Source organism: Apostichopus japonicus, chromosome 23, assembly GCF_037975245.1.
Source record: "Apostichopus japonicus isolate 1M-3 chromosome 23, ASM3797524v1, whole genome shotgun sequence".
NCBI lineage: Eukaryota > Metazoa > Echinodermata > Holothuroidea > Aspidochirotida > Stichopodidae > Apostichopus > Apostichopus japonicus.
In genome coordinates this window covers 7888764-7910610 of record NC_092583.1, presented here as the reverse complement: position 1 = coordinate 7910610, position 21847 = coordinate 7888764, and the positions used below count along the sequence as shown (strand labels likewise).

At 33.7% G+C, this 21847-nt stretch overlaps 2 long non-coding RNA genes across 2 annotated transcripts in view; both read right to left on the bottom strand.

The window, feature by feature from the left end:
• The window catches only part of LOC139964687 (uncharacterized), a 126067-nt gene extending 122883 nt beyond the window's left edge, over window positions 1-3184 (bottom strand). The window contains exon 1 of the long non-coding RNA XR_011792057.1: window positions 256-3184. This is a non-coding gene — a long non-coding RNA (uncharacterized lncRNA). The remainder of the gene's footprint in view (window positions 1-255) is intronic.
• Window positions 3185-15653: 12469 nt separating this feature from the next.
• Window positions 15654-21847, bottom strand: part of LOC139964456 (uncharacterized) — an 8681-nt gene continuing 2487 nt past the window's right edge. Inside the window, exons 2-7 of the long non-coding RNA XR_011791973.1 lie at window positions 21568-21656; window positions 19111-19134; window positions 18401-18418; window positions 17247-17270; window positions 16428-16445; window positions 15654-15685 (exon numbers count right to left, since the gene is read on the bottom strand). This is a non-coding gene — a long non-coding RNA (uncharacterized lncRNA). The remainder of the gene's footprint in view (window positions 15686-16427; window positions 16446-17246; window positions 17271-18400; window positions 18419-19110; window positions 19135-21567; window positions 21657-21847) is intronic.

Here is a 21847-nt window from a genome sequence, read left to right as displayed (position 1 = left end):
GAACTGATTGCCGGTCTACCCGCATCCATCATCTGCAAACCATTCTTATTCAGTTGTATAACTTTAAAGAGAATTTCTTTTTTTCCTTTTCACACCACTATCTTCTGGGGAGGTACATTCGCAAACTCTGGTTCCTGATATATAAAACATTAACTTCTTCAAACAAATCTTCAGTTCATGTGCATGGCTATACACTTAACACTTCTTAATTATTTTGATCATTTTTCTCTAAGTCAACAAATATAAATGTCTTACCGAAGTCATCTATAAAGAAATTAACAGAAGTACATATTACCGTAAATTAACGTTACATGAGTGTATCTTTCCACACGCTACAACTGTTTTCTTGTTTACGTACTCAACATGCAAGAGCAAAGTATATTATTAATATACAGAGAGTTTAATCGGCTGTTCAATAAATACAAGGCATTAACTGGCGTTGGTAAATTATCACCCGTCGTCGTGAATCCACACAGGTGATAACCTTATTATCAGGTGTATACATCATCGTTTGGATCATGATTTCCCGGATATTCTCACATATCGTATACTCACCATTCTAACGTTGTTTAACAATTCAAGTTTGGCAGCAGCTACTTCATGAAAGGGGTCTTCACGGAATGTTAATGTCTATAGACATATTACTTCTTAATATTTAGATTTTAATATACAACTTCAAATACAAAATCTTAATCCGTGACTTCAATTGAACAAAAAGAAGAAATAAAATAAAGGTGCCAAAATATTATCGTGAATTAACAATACTGAGGTGTATTCCTTTATGGTACAACGAGTATATTGTTAAGTACTCAACATGTCAGAGCAAAGTGCATATTGTTATAAATACCGCAAGAAGAATTGGCTGTTCATTCAGTGCAATGCATTAAGTGACATTGGTATATTAACCCCGTCGTCGTGAATCCTCACAGATAGGAAGTTATCATAGCAGATTATCACATTGAATATTCAATAACTGTAGTATACTTTCTACTAACTGTTTTGCAAATTGGCTAACAAGATTTGTTACAATTTGGTATTTTTGTTCACAAGTTAAATATCTTTAAATAACTTGAAGACGTTTCCACTGTTTATCTAGAGACTCAATTAGTTAATGCAATCATTTTTGCAGCATTTACCTCATCGAAGGGATCTTTACTTCATGTGAATGTCTATAAACGTTTAACTTCTTAATTGTTTCACTTTAAGTCAACAAATAAAACTATCTCACCATAGTTTGCTATAGAGAGTCAAAGGAAGAACATTTTATCTTAAATTTACATCACAGAAGTGTATTATTCCACCAGTTACAGCAATCATCTTGTTTACGTACCCAACATGCAAGAGCAAAGTATTTTATTAATATACAGCCAGATTAATCGGCTGTTCAATAAATACAAGGCATTAACTGGCGTTGGTAAATTATCCCCGTCGTAGTGAATCCACACAGGTGATAACCTTATTATCAGGTGTATACATCATCGTTTGGATCCTGATTTCCTGGATATTCTCACATATCGTATACTCACCATTCTAACTTTGTTTAACAATTCAATTTTGGCAGCAGTTACTTCATGAAGGGGGTCTTCACGGCATGTTAATGTCTACATACATATTACTTCTTAATATTTATATTTTTAATATACATCTTCCAATACAAAATCTTAATCCGTGACTTCAATGGAACAAAAAGAAAAAAGAAAATACAGGTGCCAAAATATTATATTTTATTATATTACATTTCTATATATAAAATATGTTTTATTTCTTTTGGTAAACAAGTCTACTGTCTAGGTACTCAACACGCGAGAGCAGAGTATAGTGTAGTGAATACAGCCAGAACATATGACTGTTCATTTAAGTGGAAAGCATTAAGTGACGTCGGTATATTTCTCACGTTGTGGTACATCCTCACAGATAGGAGACCTCAATCAGAGATGGCTGCATTATCTCATGGAACTGATTGCCGGTCTACCCGCATCCATCATCTGTAAACCATTCTTATTCAGTTGTATAACTTTAAAGAGATTTTTTTTCCACACCGTTATATTCTGGGGAGGCACATTCGCAAACTCTGGTTCCTAATATATAAAACATTAACTTCATCAAAGAAATCTTCAGTTCTTGTGCATGACTATTCACTTAACACTTCTGAATTATTTTGATCATTTTACTCAAAGTCAACAAATATAAATGTCTTACCAAAGTCATCTATAGAGAAAATAATAGAAGAACACATTACCGTAAATTAACGTTACATGAGTGTATATTTCCACACGTTACAACAGTTTTCTTGTTCACGTACTGAAAATGCAAGAGCATAGTAATTTTATGAATACAGCAAAAACAATTAGCTATGTATTTAATGCATAGCATAAGGTGACGTCGGTATATTACCGCCGTCGTCGTGAATCCATGCAGATGGTGATAACCTTAACCACCACAAGTGTATACATTATCGTTTGGATCATGATTTCCGGGATATTCTCACATATCGTATACTCACCATTCTAAAGTTAGTTTGACGATTCAATTTTGGCAGCAGTTACTTCATCAAGGTCTTCACTTCATGTTAATGTCTATAGACATATTACTTCTTAATATTGAGATTTTTAATATACAACTTCAAAAACAAAATCTTAATCTGTGACTTCAACAGAACAACATGAAGAAAGAAAATAAAGGTGCTAAAATATTATCCTGAATTAACAATACCTAGGTGTATTCCTTTATGGTTCAACAAGTCTATTGTATTCAACATGCCAGAGCAAGAGCATATCGTTATAAATACCGCAAGAACAATTGACTGTTTATTCAGTGCAATGCATTAAGTGACATTGGTATATTAATCCCGTCGTCGTAAATCCTCACAGATTGGAAGTTATTATAGCAGATTATTACATTTGAATATTCATTGAACGGTAGTATACTTTCTACTTAGTGTTTTGCAAGTTGGCTTACAAGATTTGTTAAAGTTTGGTATTTTTGTTCACAAGTCATATATCTTTACTTACCTTGTCGACGTTTCCACTGTTTGTCTAAAGATTGACTTAGTTAATGCAATCATTTTGGCAGCACTTACTTCATCGGAGGAATCTTCACTTCATGTGAATGTCTTAAGACGTATTCACTTTTTTTATGATTTGAACATTTTAGTATTAGTCTTTAAATGAAAATGACTTACAAGTGGAATCTATAGGGAAAACATAAGAAGAAAAATATTATCATAAATTAACGTTACTGAAGAAATTATTTCCGCACATTATAACAATTATGTTGTTTACGTACACAAGATGCAAGAGGAAATTATTTTCATGGACTAAGTTAATGCAATCATTTTGACAGCACTTTCTTCATCGGAGGAATCTTCACTTCATGTGAATGTCTTAAGACGTATTCACTTTTTTTATGATTTGATCATTTTAGTATTAGTCTTTAAATGAAAATGACTTACAAGTGGAATCTATAGGGAAAACATAAGAAGAAAAATATTATCATAAATTAACGTTACTGAAGAAATTATTTCCGCACATTATAACAATTATGTTGTTTACGTACACATGATGCAAGAGGAAATTAATTTCATGGACTTAGTTAATGCAATCATTTTGACAGCACTTCCTTCATCGGAGGAATCTTCACTTCATGTGAATGTCTTAAGACGTATTCACTTTTTTTTATGATTTGATCATTTTAGTATTAGTCTTTAAATGAAAATGACTTACAAGTGGGATCTATAGGGAAAACATAAGAAGAAAATATTATCATAAATTAACGTTACTGAAGAAATTATTTCCGCACATTATAACAATTATGTTGTTTACGTAAACAACATGCAAGAGGAAAGCAATTTCATGGACTTAGCTAATGCAATCATTTTGACGGCACTTACTTCATCGGAGGGATCTTCACTTCATGTGAATGTCTATAAACGTTTTAACTTCTTAATTGGTTGATAATTTACTCTAAGTCATGAAATTAAACATGCCTTACCAGTGTTTCCTATAGAGAAATTAAAAGAAGTACATACTATCGTGAATAGACATTACAGATGTGTATATTTCCACACGTTACAACAGTCATCCTGTTTACGTACCCAACATGCAAGAGCAAAGTATTTTATAAATATACAGACGGATTAATCGGCTGTTCAATAAATACAAGGCATTAACTGACGTTGGTACAATATCCCCCGTCGTAGTGAATCCACACAGGCGATAGCATTATTCACATGTATATATATATCATCGTTTGGAGCATGATTTTCGTGATATTCACACATAACGTATACTCACCATTCTAAAGTTAGTTTAACATTTCAGTGTTGGAAGCATTTACTTCATCAAGGTCTTCACTTCATGTTAATGTCTACAGACATATTACTTCTTAATATTGAGATTGTGTACTATACCACCTCAAATTAACATATCTATATCCGTGACTTCTATAGGAATGTAGTGTTATGAATACAGCCATAACAAGTGACTGTTCATTTGGGGGAAAGCATTAAGTGACATTGGTATATTAACCCCGTTGTCGTGAATCTTAACATATAGGAGAATATTACAGCAGATTATTATATTTGATTTTTCACTGAACTGAAGTATACTTTCTACTGACTATTTTGCAAGTTGGCTAACAAGATTTGTTACAATTTGGTATGTTTTTTCACAAGTCATATATCTTTTAATCTCATGAAGACATTACCATTGCTTGTATGTGCATTGGCCTAGTTTAACAATTACATTTTTGCAGCATTTTCTTCATCGAGGGGGTCTTCCTTCATTTGAATGTGTATAGACATATTACTTGTCTGTATTGTAACTTTTTACTATACAACTTGAAATTAAAATATCCTACCCCTCACTGCAATAGAGAGAAAAACACAAAATGTTATCTTTTATTAACATTACTGAGGTGTTTATTTCTTTATGGTACAACAAGTCTCTAGTTTAAGTATTCAACATGCGAGAATAGGAATGTAGTGTTGTGAATACTGCCAGAACAATTGACTAAACATTTAGTGGACAGCACAGAGTGACGTCGGTATATTGCCCACGTTGTGGTGAATCCTCACGGATAGGAGACCTTAATCAGGGGTGGCTACATTAACTTTTGGAACCGATTCCAGGTATACCCTCACCCATCGTATGTAGATCATTCTTATTTAGTTGTATCACTTTACACGGAAATTATGTTTTCACACCGTTACCGTCTGTGGAAGTCCACTTGTAACTCTGGTATGTGAGATATACACTATATCACTATTACACGTTTTATCTAGACAATACCTTTCGTTAAAACTTGAACATTGTTTTGTCAAATTATTACATTTGATTATTCACCGAGCTGAAGTATACTTGCTATAACTATTTTTGCAAGTTAGATAACAAGATTTGTTAAAATGTGGTATATTTGTTTCTTAAGTATTTTGATCAGTTTACAACAAGTCTTCAAATTAAAATGTCTTACCAAATTGGTCTATAGAGAAATCAGTAGAAGAAAATATTATCGTAAGTTGACATTACTGAAGTGTATATTTCCACATGTTACAAAAATTCTCTTGTTTACGTACTTAATATGGAAGAGCAGTTTTATGAATACAGCAAGAATAAGCAGCTTTTCATTTAATTCATAGAATCAAGTGACGTCGGTACATTATTCCCCGTCGTAGTGAATCCATACAGATATGTGATAACCTTAATCGCAAGTGTGTACATTATCTTTTGGAGCATAATTTCTGGGATATTCTCACATATCGTCTACTCAACATTCTAAAGATTGTTTTACAATTCAATTTTGGCAGCAGTTACTTCATCAAGGGGTGTTTCACTTAATGTTAATGTCTATAGACGTATTACTTCTAAATAATGTGTATAAGTAATTAAATTTAGTTATAATAAATTTAATAAATATAATATATAATGTTTACTATACAAATTAAAATATCTTACCCCAGACTACATTAGAGTAAAAAAGAAGCCTAGATATTATCGTGAATGAACGTAAGTGAGGTAAATATTTCTTTATGGTACAACAAGTCTTTTTTTAAAAGTACTCAACATGCGAGTGCAGAGTATAGTGTTATGGATACAGCCAGAATAGTTAACTGTTCAGTCAGTGCAAAGCATTAAGTGACATTGGTATATTAACCCCGTCGTCGTGAATCCACACATTTAGGAGATTATTACAGCAGATTATTATATTTGATTATTCGCTGAACTGCAGTATGCTTTCCACTCACTATTTTGCAAGTTGGCTAAAAATATTTGTTAACATTGGGCATATATGTGCACAACTCATACATCGTTTTATCCCATGAAGGCATTACCAATGCTTGTATGTATACATTGAATTAGTTTAACAATTCAATATGAGCCGCATTTACTTTGTCGAGGGGATCTTCCCTTCATGTGAATGTCTATAGTCATAATATGTCTTAATAAAGTAATCTTTTACTATACTACTTCAAATTTAAATATCTTACCCATTGCTTTAATATAGAGAAAAAAATCCAAAATATTATCTTCAATTAACATAACTTAGGTGTATATTTCTTTATGGTATAACAAGTCTACTGTCTAAGTACTTTACATGCGAGAGCATAGTGTTTTGAATACAGCCAGAACAATTGGCTGTTCATTTTAGTGAAAAGCTTTAGGCGACATCGGTAGACTGCCTACCGTCGTCTTGAATCCTCAAAGATTGGGGACCTTAATCAGGGGTTTGCACACCAATTTGGTTTAGTTTTAAAGAGAAATTTATTTTTCTCCTTTTCACACCCGTTACCGTCACGAGAACTCTTTTTAAACTATGTATCATGAGATATACAATAAATAAACAACGTTTTACTTACACAATATTATTCCCAACTATTTATGTTACTACTAGCTTTAAAACTTGAGCCTTGTTTTATCAGATGATTACATTTGATTATTCACTAAACTGTACTATACTTTTTACTAACTATTTTGCAAGTTGGCTAACAAGATTTGTTAAAATTGTGTATATTTGTTCACAAGTCATATATTTTTAAATAACGTTTCCGCTGTTTGTCTGTAGATTGACTTAGTCAATGCAATCTTGTTGGCAACATTACTTTATCGAAGGTATCTTCACTTCATGTGAATGACTTAAGACGTATTCACTTCCTTGATCAATTTAGTATAAGTCTTTAAATGAAAATGACTTACAAATGTAATCTATAGGGAAAACATAAGAAGAAAAATATTATCGCAAATTAACGTTCTTCCAATTAAAACAATTATGTTGTTTACGAACACAACATGCCAGAGGAAAGAAGTTTCATGGATACAGACAGAATAAGCGGCTGTTCATTAAATACAAGGCATTAACTGACGTTGGTACATTACCCCCGACATAATGAATCAACACAGGTGATAATATTAATTACAGGTATATACATTATCGTTTGGAACCTGGTTTACTGTCAACTCTCACAAATTATCTGTGAATAATTCTGACTCAGTAGTATAACTTTTAAGAGGAATTCATATTTCTCCTTTTCACACCCGTTACCGTCTGGGGAAGTCCATTTGTAACTCTGGATCATGAGATATACAATATAACACCAATAAACGTGTTATTTACGCATTACCTTTCCCAACTATTTATGTTACTACTATCTCAAAAGCTAGATCCTTGTTTTATTCAGATTAATAAATTTCATTATTCGCTAAACTGTAGTTTACTATCTAGTTAGACTCACTTTTATTTTGCAAGTTGGCTTACAAGATTTGTTAAAGTTGTGTATATATGTTTACACGACACAATTTTTTTTATAACTTTAAGACGTTTCCTCTGTTTGTCTGTACATTGACTTAGTTAATGCAATAATTTTGGCAGCATTTACTTCATTGAAGGATCATCACTTCATGCGAATGTCTATAAACGTTTTCACTTCATAACTAGTTTGATCATTTTACTATAGGTCTTTAAATTAAAATGTCTTACCTTTATCTTCTATAGAGAGAACAAAAGAAGAAAAATATCATCGTAAAGCAACGTTACTAAAGAGCTTATTTCCATACGTTACAATAATTATCTTGTTTACGTTTAATTCAACATGCAAGAGCAAAGTAATATTATGAATATAGACTAAATAATCGGCTGTTCATGAAATACAAGGTGACGTTGGTACATTACCCCGTCGTAGAGATTCCACACATATAGGTTATCAACTTAATCACGGGTGTATACATGATCTTTTGGAATCTGTTTAACTGTCAACTCGCGCATGTTGTCTGTGATTAATTCTTACTCAGTTGTATAACTTTGAAGAGAAATTCATTTTTCTCCTTTGCACACTCGTTATCATCTGTGGGAAGCTCAGTTGTGACTCTGGATCATGAAGTATATACTATATCACTTATTAACGTTAATATAGACATTACGTTTCTTCTTTATCGTATGTTTCTGATAACAGAGACAACTGTCATTGATAACGTTCTTCCTATTCCTACTGTAAAAATGACCACTTTGTATGACTATGCAACCACGGTTTGATATATACGACGTGAGTAACCCTTCAAGGTCTGAATAAGTGAATAGTCCGAATTTGAATGACTCCTGATTATTATTTGTCATTATTCGTTGAGCTGTTGTATACTTTATACTCATTATTTTGCAAGTTGGCTAAGAAGACGTTTAAAGTTATGTATATATGTTCACAACCCATGCATCGGTTTATCTCATGAAAACATTACTATCGCTTGTCTATACAATGACCTAGTTGATCAATTCCATTTTGGCAGCAATTATTTCATCGACCGGGTCTTCCCTTCATGTTAATATCGTTAGACATATTACTTCTTAATATTGTCATTTTTACTATGCAACTTTAATAAATATATCTTACCTAGCACTGCATTAGAGAGGACAATAGAAGCCAAAATATTATAGTTAATTAACGATACTGAGGTATATATTTCTTAATGGTGCACGTCTATTGTTAAAGGAATCAACATGCGAGATCAGAGTATAATGTTATGATTAAAGCTAGAACAATTGACTGTTCATTTAGTGAAAAGCATTAAGTGGCGTAGATATATTAACCCCGTCGTCGTGAAACCTCTAGCGAAAGGAGATTATTATAGCAGATTATATCAGATTATAATATTTCATTATGCGCTGAACTGTAATGGTGGTTTTAATCATTATTTTGCAAGTTCGCCAAGAAGATTTTTGGCAGCAATTATTTCATCGACCGGGTCTTCCCTACATGTTAATATCTTTAGACATATTACTTTTTAATATTTTCATTTTTTCTATACACCTTTAATTACGATATCTTACCTCGCACTGCATTAGAGAGGACAATAGAAACCAAAATGTTATAGTTAATTAACGATACTGAGGTATATATTTCTTAATGGTGCACGTATATTGTTAAAGAACTCAACATGCGAGAGCAGAGTATAATGTTATAGTTAAAGCCAGAACAATTGACTGTTCATTTAGTGAAAAGCATTAAGTGGCGTTGATATATTAACACAGTCGTCGTGAATCCTCTAGGGAAAGGAGATTATTATAGCAGATTTTATCAGTTTATAATATTTCATTATGCGCTGAACTGTAATATGGGTTTTAATCATTGTTTTGCTAGTTCGCCAAGAAGATTTGTTTAAAGTTGGTATATTAGTTCACAACTCATATATCGGATTATCTCATGGAAACATAACCACGCCTTGTCTGTACATTGACCTAGAGTTGAACAATTCGATTTTGGCAGCAATTATTTCATCGACCGGGTCTTCACTTCATGTTAATATCTTTAGACATATTTCTTCTTAATATTGTCATTTTTTCTATACAACTTTAATTAAGATATCTTACCAGAGACTGCAATAGAGTGAACAATAGAAGCCAAAATATTATAGTTAATTAACGATACTGAGGTACATATTTCTTAATGGTGCACGTCTATTGTTAAAGGAATCAACATGCGAGAGCAGAGTATAATGTTATGATTAAAGCCAGAACAATTGACTGTTCATTTAGTGAAAAGCATTAAGTGGCGTAGATATATTAACCCCGTCGTCGTGAAACCTCTAGCGAAAGGAGATTTTTTATAGCAGATTATATCAGATTATAATATTCCATTACACGCTGAACTTTAATATGGGTTTTAATCATTATTTTGCTAGTTCGCCAAGAAGATTTGTTTAAATTTGGTATATATGTTCACAACTCCTACATCGGATTATCTCATGAAAACATTACCACGCCTTGTCTGAACATTGACCTAGAGTTGAACAATTCGATTTTGGCAGCAATTATTTCATCGACCAGGTCTTCCCTTCATGTTAATATCGTTAGACATATTACTTCTTAATATTGTCATTTTTACTATACAACTTTAATAAATATATCTTACCATAAGCTGCAATAAAGAGGACAATAGAAGCCAAAATATTATAGTTAATTAACGATACTGAGGTATATATTTCTTAATGGTGCACGTCTATTGTTAAAGGAATCAACATGCGAGAGCAGAGTATAATGTTATGATTAAAGCCAGAACAATTGACTGTTCATTTAGTGAAAAGCATTAAGTGGCGTAGATATATTAACCCCGTCGTCGTGAAACCTCTAGCGAAAGGAGATTTTTTATAGCAGATTATATCAGATTATAATATTCCATTACACGCTGAACTTTAATATGGGTTTTAATCATTATTTTGCTAGTTCGCCAAGAAGATTTGTTTAAATTTGGTATATATGTTCACAACTCCTACATCGGATTATCTCATGAAAACATTACCACGCCTTGTCTGAACATTGACCTAGAGTTGAACAATTCGATTTTAGCAGCAATTATTTCATCGACCAGGTCTTCCCTTCATGTTAATATCGTTAGACATATTACTTCTTAATATTGTCATTTTTACTATGCAACTTTAATACATATATCTTACCATAAGCTGCAATAAAGAGGACAATAGAAGCCAAAATATTATAGTTAATTAACGATACTGAGGTATATATTTCTTAATGGTGCACGTCTATTGTTAAAGGAATCAACATGCGAGAGCAGAGTATAATGTTATGATTAAAGCCAGAACAATTGACTGTTCATTTAGTGAAAAGCATTAAGTGGCGTAGATATATTAACCCCGTCGTCGTGAAACCTCTAGCGAAAGGAGATTTTTTATAGCAGATTATATCAGATTATAATATTCCATTACACGCTGAACTTTAATATGGGTTTTAATCATTATTTTGCTAGTTCGCCAAGAAGATTTGTTTAAATTTGGTATATATGTTCACAACTCCTACATCGGATTATCTCATGAAAACATTACCACGCCTTGTCTGAACATTGAAATAGTTGAACAATTCGATTTTGGCAGCAATTATTTCATAGACCGGGTCTTCCCTTCATGTTAATATCTTTAGACATATTACTTCTTTACTATGCAACTTTAATAAATATATATTTTACCTCGCACTGCATTAGAGAGGAAAAAGAAGCCAATATATTATAGTAAATTTAACGATACTGAGGTATATACTGTAATGGTACAAGTCTATTGTTAAAGTACTCAACATGCGAGAGCAGAGTATAATGGTATGATTACAGCCAGAAAAATTGACTGTTCTTTTAGTGAAATGCATTAAGTGGCAGTGATATATTAATCCGTCGTCGGGAATCCTCACAGATAGGAGACCTTAACAGTCAGTCCCCAGTGGTGTGAAAAGTGCTTTCTTTCTTGTAGAATATGCACGACTTTTCATGACCTCACACCTAGCTTATATATAATTAGGTAAAACTTGTCATTTCCGAAGGTCAATTTCTCAGTCATTTACTAATTTGTATATATGGTAATAGTTGAATTTGATAACCGGAAGGTGTAAAATCCAATCCTTATTCAAAAATAAAAATTAAGGAGTGGAAAGGGAATTTCGCCTGTTTATTCCGAACGTAACTTAACCACTTTCGAACATTCTTATTCAGTTATATAACTTTGAAGTGAAATTCATTTTCTCCTGTTCACACCCGTTACCGTCTGGGGGAGTCCAGTTGTAACTCTGGATCATGAGTATACAACATAACACTATTAACGTTTTATTTACACAATACCTTTTCCAGCAATTTATGGTACTACGATCCCAAAAACTTAAGCCTTATTTTATCAGAATATTAAATGTGCTTATTCACTGAACTGAAGTATACCTTTAACTCACTATTTTGCAATTGGCTAACAAGCTTTGTTAAAATGTTGTAAACAAATTCACATTTTATACACTTTCAAAAACATAAAAACGTTTCCATGCGCTGTTTGTCTGTATAGTGACTTAGTTGGTAATATCATTTTGGCAGCATTTCCTTCATCGAATGGTTCTTCACTTCATGTGAATGTCTATAAACGTATTCACTTCTAATTATTTTGATTATTTACTATAAGTCGTCAAATTAAGATATCTTACCATCGTCTTCTATAGAGAAAACAACAGAAGAAAATATAAAGGCGAATTGAGGTTACTGAAGAGTACATTTCCATACGTTTCAATAGCTTTCTTGTTTACGTACTCAACATCCAAGAGCAAGGTAATTTAATGAATACATCCAGAATAATCGACTGTTCATTAAATACAAGGCATTAACTGACGTTGGTTCATTACCCCCGTCGTAGTGAATCAATACAGATAGGTGATAACCTTCATCACAGGTGTATTCATTATCGTTTGGAACCTGATTTACGGTCTACTCTCACATATCGTTTAACACATCGACGGGATCGTCACTTCATGTGAATGGTTATAAACGTATTCACTTCTTAATAATTGATTATATTGTAATAAGTCGTCAAATTAAATGTCTTACCGGTCATCCCTATAGAGAAATGTTTCCGTAAATTCAAGTTATTGAAGTGTTTATTTCTTTATGTTACAATAATTTTCTCGTTTAAACTACACAACAGATTGAAGAGTATACTTTTACAAATACAAGCAGAAACAAGAGGCTATTTATTTAGCGAAAAAAAAAACATTACGATACGTTAGAACATTACCGAGTAGGTGCACTTTTCCTTTCCTATTTACCGTATGTGTCTTACATCAGAGACGACTGAGGTTACCTACATTCTTCCTACTCTGACTTTAAACTGACAACTTTGTATTACAATATACCTTTAGTGTCATATACGATGAGAGGAACCCTTCTTGGTCTGAATAAGTGAATAAGTCGAGGTTCTATGCGACTGCCGCTCAGCTTCGTGTGCGTGATTCATTTAAAGACCTTGTGCAAGCTTTCAGCAGATTATTACATTCGCTGAATTGTAGTATATACCTTTTTTCACTATTTTGAAAGTTGGTTAAGAGTGTCTCTAATTTTATAACAATTTTCTTGATCAAGTTGTTAACATTTGATATCAAACAGATACCGTTATGACTACAGCTAACACAATTAGCCACTCCGTATTTTCATTACCATTAACACAAATTATGCACAAGCCGGCAAAAGCCTGCACATACCTGCACGATGTCATAAACACAATCCTGGACAATGCCATGAGAACAGTGCTTCACCATCATTCGCAATCTTGTGCAATGCTATGAAGATAATCCTGCACAATGCCATTAACACAATCCTTTACAAAGCCATGGACACAATGCTTCAAATTCATATGCAATGCTTTGAACACAGTCTTAAGTTAGCGGCAAAATGACGTCAAATAAAAGCCAACATGTGACCTTTGTTAACTTACTGCACGATCTCGGAACTGTAGATAAGCCGAAAAGAAGAGTGACATCGTTATAACTGTCATTTTGACGTCACAGTGCATTGATAAAAGACCAGCGACGGAAATATAATTTAAAACAATTAATATGACACGTATTCAAAACAAAGATAAAAGACATTTCTGGGCGCTTTAAAGCATTCTGTTAACTTTCCAAACACAGGTTAATGCATTATATCATTAAGTATCCATCATTCAATATTCGAATTCCCACACAATTTAATATGATCTTGTTTTATTAACTAAAAATACGCACATATTTCGCAGAGTTGTTGGAAATCTAATTGGAACAAAAGAAAATATAAGAATGGCAAAATAACCATTCCAATTTACTTTCCAAATATTCCATATAGTTATTACGCCGTTTTGACCATTTTCTGTTTCTTCTCAACATAATGAACTATTGAAAATAAATAGGATCGTAGAACTGTATTTCAGTGTTTTGCGCAGCTGAGACGTGACATCACAAACAGAGCCAGCAAACTGAAATACCATTAAGTCGTGTGAAAGATCCAGGAATTCTTCAACATAATGGGTCCTTTGAATTAAAAGTTCAACATGCTGTTTTTTCCTATCGACATTATTAGCATCATTGCTTGGAATCTCAACAGTGACATTGTCAAAATGTTAAATTATATGGAATGTGGTATGAATAAGAAATGCTGCAAGACGAAATAAAATATTTGCTTATTATTTGATCTCCCTACTTTTAATGAATAGGGAGAAAAGATATTGTACTTCACCCACAACACTAATGTGTGGAAGTGTGTGTGGGTGGGTTGGTGCGCGCGTATGTGTGGGTGAGTAAACATGTGTTGTCAACTCCGCCTAGACCGTAAGCCAAATCATGTACAATCTCGGTGGGTAGCTACCTGACCATGTAAAATCGTGCTTTTGTGATTGATGACGTCATAGGTCACACGCCTAAAGGTCAAAGATGAAGACACATAAAAATTTGTTTTTAGCCATTTCCTGCTTGTCAACATATATGTAAAATGCAGCAAACCACACGATATGTAGAGAATGATGAAACGAATATTAAAATATAACAGATTTAAGTGTTTAGGTTCGATAACAAAGGTCAGTTGAGGTGAAAGGTCAATTTGGCCTAATGATAGCAACCAGATGCATTCAGAAGAAACCCAACAATCACAACCGTCATTGAAGGGTGAAATCTGCAACTCCATCGATTGCCCTCTCGTTTCTTATTATTTGGAATTCCTGAAAGCGACAATAAATACTAACTTCATGAGGAAATGAAAAAAAATTACATTGATATTTCTGAATTCATTCTTTGTTATGAGTAGGAGGTGGTAAGGTTTTTGATTTAATATAAAGTGTAGTTTGGTAATGTCACAAAGACAATTTCCATTACAATCGATGTAACTTTTAAAGTGAACTTGTAGCTGTAGTGTCGTCGTACTATCGTAGGAATGGATGAAAACACCATTGGATAGAAAAAATAAAAGACATAATCATGAGTAACATACCACAACCTGGAGGTGTAACGAAGGCCGCAATGAAAAAGAACAAAATTGTTATAGCTTTATCGTTATTGTTAGAGCTACCATAAGTAATATTACGCTAAACTTTGAAGTGGAAACATTTAATTGACTTCACACTTTAAGAAAAATATATGGTAAACGTGGTACCAGAGTAAAAGGGTGCCCCGTGGTAGGGACTTCACAACTTAAGTATAATAATAAAAATAAAAAAACATGTGGAATGACTGCAACGTTAAGTTCAAGGGTTTCAATGACAAATATTGCTTCGTTCAATGCGGGGTTAATGAATGAAGGGTGTACGTGAATATTACAACTGTTCAAGAATAGTATTTGCGACTCAATTCGTGTGATGCCGTCTTAAATGTTCAATTTAAAGAAAAATCTGATTACCTGAGCATGTTCCGCAACTTTCATACAACTCTGTAAGAACCAAATTAAACAGGTGTCATCATCATCATCATCATCATCATCATCATCATCATCATCATCATCATCATCATCATCATCATCATCATCATCATCATCATCATCATCATCATCATCATCATCATCATCATCATCATCATCATCATCATCATCATCATCATCATCATCATCATCATCATCATCATCATCACCATCACCATCATCACCATCACCATCACCATCACCATCACCATCACCATCCTCATCATCATCATCATCATCATCATCATCATCATCATCACCATCATCACCAACATCCTTATCATCATACTCATTATCCTCATCATCATCATCATCATCATCATCATCATCATCATCATCATCATCATCATCATCATCATCATCATCATCATCATCATCATCATCATCACATCCTCATCATCATCATCCTATCATCATCAACCTAAACATCATCATCCTCATCCTCATCATCATCATCATTTTCATGATACTCTTCATCATCATCATCATCATCATCATCATCATCATCATCATCATCATCATCATCATAATCATCATCATCATCATCATCATCATCCTCATCATGATCATCACCACCATCCTCATTATCCTCATCATCCTCATCATCCTCATCTTCCTCATCATGCTCATCATCATACTCATCATCCTAATCATCATCTTCACCATTCTCCTCATCATCCTTATCATCATCATCATCATCTTCGTCATCATTTACCTTTACACCAACGGGGATCTGCGATAATCACCGAGAGAGATAGAAGAAAAAAAACCGCAACATTACGATTTACCAATTAAACTTAAAGGTATTGTCTGGTTGAAATTGTGTATACATTGTCCTCATAGTTCTTATTTTCTATTTCTAACCATGTGGAAAAATTGTCCCCATTCGACGTTTTCTTCTTGTTGAAATCTGTTTTTCAAATTCACCAGGTTCTCACTAAAAGCACCGTTTCTTCGAACGCATCAATTTGGTTATTGACGTTGTGCAGGCAAAAAGGCAAAACGAGCGACTTGAAGTTAGCACTCCCATTTCCTCAGCAAATACACTTTCGCGTGTACACGAACAGGTAGTGCCTATTAAATATTACGTACACATCGCGAAAGTATACATCCTATCATGCCCAGTTGGTATACGTACATAGCGTTGCACATAATACACTCTCATATTTTCAAAACATGTTTGGACTATAATTTATCGTATTTTAAGGTAACTTCTAAGGGCTTATTTAAATACTTATTTGGTTTATCGCTCGTACAGAATATGTATACACATATTACATTTGTCAAGGATTCAATATCTTTATTTTACACCACCTTTGAACATGTGTTAACAGTTTATCCAGGAAGGAAATTCACTTTCTAAATATATTATTGAAAAAGATAATATTTATATGCAAGACGCGAAATTTAAAAAAAAAATATTTCGCAATGTTATTTATATTCTTTTGTTTTCAAATCATCAAACCGTCTACTTTCAAATGATAAACTTAAATAGCTATACTAATAATAAAATTATTAAAATGACTTTACGCACTCAAGTCACAGAGTTCGTAGATGCCTGTCCGAATCAAGAGGAAAACAAATTACCATAAAACCATAACAAATAGTATTCGCTTGAAACATTTCTAAATTATATTAGATTATATATTGGAAGGTGGGGTGGATCTGGGAGAGGGAGGGGGGGGGGGGGTAAGTAAACCATTTGATTGCAGCCTCCAACGTTTAAGTGTGCGAGATTTATATTAGAATTCGATATCCATAGCTTCTCCTGCACCACACCCCGCCAAACACACAGAGCACAAGGTATTGTTTAGTATAAAATGTGAACTACACATCAATCCCGGCTCCATTCTGCAGAATTTCCCAATAGCAGACTGACTGAATTAATCAATTTGGTTATTACTCTTTGGCTACTTCTAGGTAATAGCGATCTTGTGTTTAAATTTTAAAGCAAAGCTTCTGATTGGTTCGCAAACCTTTTAAATTCATATTGAATGAACTGGTAGGTATTTGGTATACTAGTGTAACAGATTACAGTATGTTTAAAGGCACGATATTTTCCAACACGACAATGTCATATAGGTTGAGTCACGCTTAACGTATGATTACTTGAGGCAAAATTTAAATCTTCATACGTTATAGTAAAGAAAAGAAAAAGTTAAGAGATAATATTTTTTGGCGCAAGCTGTTGCATATTTCACAATATTTAGTTTCACAAATTCTAATTCTCTTGTGGTCTCTTAAGGCTAGATTGATAATGACGTCGGGAAGAGCATGTCTAAAATTTGATAGTGAAGCCATTGTTTTACAAATTCTAATAGCCCAACGAAAATATGTTCTTTTGACATTATACACCCTCTAGTAATATTCAACATAGTACCCTTTCGACAAGTTTTAAGTGAATGGTGGCATGTTATTTGAGTTGAAAGCTTATGTTTTCCTTTTGAGCTTTGTGTTGCATCTGAGAAACTGAGCTGATGATCTGTTAGACTTAGTAGACCAGTCACTTTAATTGATGATCGTGATTTTTTGAGGCATATTTTTAATTAAACAGTGCACAGAAATACAATATGGAGTGACGATGGAGCTTTTTAACGAACTGTAACCTATCAACATGAACTATCTGCCTAAAGTAACTTTTCAAACAAAGAAAGCGACTACAAATACAACCAATTGATGTTAACATACTGCATTCCTCCCGCGGACCTGTAGACAGTTGAAAAAATAACAGTGGAAAGGGAATGTTTTGAAGTCATCGCTATACAAGTATGCAATCACATTGCTAATATAATTCAACAAAACCTACTGTTCATTATAAAATATACAACATTAATTTTAACACAATGCAAAAAATACTTGTGGAATTAAATTGAAGTAAAGAAATGATAAGCTGATTATTGTGAATTCATACGATTTAGGGTGAAGAATACAAATAAGGAAAAATAGCTGTGGTGTAGGTAAATTTAGATGATATGTAACGAATATAATAGTTACCGACTCGGAGGTTATTACTACTATATATACGGCGGAAACAATTAACAATTAAAGTGGATATGTACATATACGCTGTGTAAGAGCATTGCACATCTTTCAAACATCTCTACAAGAAATTCTACTTTTGAATATTTTTAATAAAAACGGCCAAAGCAGCACTTTTTCAATACATTTTTTTTCTACTGTTCAAGAAAATGGTACTTTTAACTGTCATGATTTCTCAACAAACAGATTTAGCAAGGGAAGAAAATGAAAGAGTGAACTATTCATTGACAAGAACGGCACTTCTCATTTATTTGCAGGAACCTTTTTTTCCCTTCTCTTTTTAAACATGGCTTTGGGTGGTGTGAGGTGAATTACCAAACTCATGTCATGAATGAAAACATTGAAGATAATATACGCACTTTTTAGGCAGCTTAATGGGAACTCTGTTAGGATCAAGACAAAAGAGTAATACAGAATAAATGTAACAGTTCACATTTCAAATATTTCATTTTCTTCTTTCATGCTATCATGCATGTTATTATTTGTAATATACTAAAAACAAAAAACTATATTAAGTTATAAAAAAAGTTTTAATATCAACTTAAAACAGCTGCATGATATACTATCCATGGGCTTCAATAGTAAGCCATGTTCCCATGTTGGTATGCTCGTAATTGTCAAAATGATGTTTTTGTAATGCGAATTAACCCCTGACCTTTGAACCTATGTAGGCACTAGATCCAATGACCGGGCAACTACTAAGTGTTTGAAGTTAACGGATGGTGAAGGAGTAGTTCGCGTAACGACACTGCCCCTCCCCCCCCCCTCCGAAAAAAATCAAACTACTTCAAATTCGCATGCTAGGTCTGTGGAAAGATACAGTATGTAGCGCCTACGTGATAAATGACGTCATAGGTCAAATAACCATAAAGGCAACATTTTAGTGCTGTAATTATTCGCATACCAAAATGGCTGAATCCCTCAAGTTAAATTCAGAAAAAGAGGATTTGGATCATAACGTTTATCATTTAAAATTGGTGGATATGTATCAGCACATTGTGTGTATTTCCTCCGTACATTGATAAATGGCCGCAACCCTTGCACCCTGTAAAATGTTAGATCGTTTACAGCTTAGGCATTAATTTAAAACCGGAATGCAACATGCATTGAGGTTTCGATGACTTTATTCTACAAGAGTTGTGCTTGTTCACCAGAAATAGCCCTTATAATATAAATTTCCTAAACCACTATTTTGATACAATTACACTATGGCATGATGCACACATGTCAGTCTCCTGTACATGGCAATACACACCTCTACCAAATACAATTGAGTTCTATTCCACATAACTCATTCACATGCTTAGCATGTAAAGTATCCAATTTTCCTCAATTAAGACAATGTGTTGACAATGTCTTCTGGTGACCTCAGGTGACCTTTGACCACCACGAAAAACCATAGGCCTTTTCTCAATACGATGCATAATCATGTTGAGTGTAAACAGTATTCATGCTTCCTATCTTGAGATATCTTTTTTGACAAGCTGGGCGTCACAGACACATACACGCAAACACGCACACACACACACAAGCCATCATGGCTGCATAGGTTTCTCTTGTTATCCAAACCCAAAAGAAGTTTAGGTGATCTCAAGTGTTCCACGTAGTAAATTCAAACATAATAGTTGAGTGAATGTGTATAGAATGTAGTGCCTCAGTGATTAATGACATCAATACGTCAAAGGTTAAATATAAGCAGTTCGGCCAGTACGCATATACCGAAATAACAAATTGCCAAAACACATGAAGGATATCAGGTCAACCAAAAGTCACATGATCAAACCAGGTCAAAAGTCAATTTGAGCTCAGTGGGGGCGAAAAACTTTAGATTTAATGATAAACAGTAATACCGATGGACTTCACACTTGATGTGAGCAAGAGTATATGATGTAGGGCATACGTTATTATGACAATATAGTTACAAAACCATTAGTTAGACGTGAAACGTTAATAAAACAAACAGCTATTTGGTAATGACACGTACACCAAAATGACCGAAACCCTTAAACCCATCTACGATATTGGAGTATGAACGTTTACATAACATAACAATAACACGTCGAAAGCCAGATGATCAATGGAGAGATCAAAGATCAAAGTAGGTCAGATTCATGTAAGAAAGAATGTGGCGAACTACTCCTAGTTCTTAAACCTCAACCTTGATTGTTAAGTGTATGACGATCGATGTGTCCCCAGAATGAAGTGGTCATATACCCAACTGTGGCCTGCAACTCCATGAATTACCTACTTCTTACAACCATTTAAAAGGATGAGAATATTAGCAAGGCATACCCTTGTGAAAGTGAACAACATCATCCACCATTCCCAACCCCACCCCACCCCACCCCTCCCTTTTCACTTCCATCCCTCCATGTTCCGCCTGTCTCTGCCTCTCTCCACCTCCCACCCTCTGTCTCTCTCCACCTTTTTGTATGTCCTAACACGATTCCTTTCTCACAATATTTTAACATGTGACTTCGCATTCTGATTTGAACAAAATTGTATGTATAGTGTATAGTGGACGATCACCATATCATGTTATATCAAAGGAGCGTTTACCTTTTTACCATTTATATATCGACATTTCACTGACTTGTAACTTGGCAACGGAAATAATCAACACTAAACAAGCATACGTGAGAAAGACGGTATTTATGTAACCATTACATACATTACATACATACAACGTGCAAGTTGTAATCCATAAACCCCTGCGGGTGTCTCCCACAGTTGTGGTCGCTTAAGCGTCGTTAAAATAACTGCTGATTATTATCATTATTATTGAGATTAATATAGAGAATTAAGTGAATACGTACTTATGCAATCACTTGCATAGCAGCCAGTCAGTGTGATCCATAGGAACGCGTACAGTTTCATGATTGGTTTTGTCGAATAGTATGTCGACCTGTAGACCAATAATAGATCAAATGTGGAATCCGAATAAGAGATAAAGAGTCGGTATCGAGAAATTGGAAGGAGAAATGTCTACAAATAATTATAATTAATACATTATTGTACTGATTAATCAATGCAGATCAAGCAATAAATATGAAAACATTATCCACGTCATATTGAAACAAACATATCAGGCATATT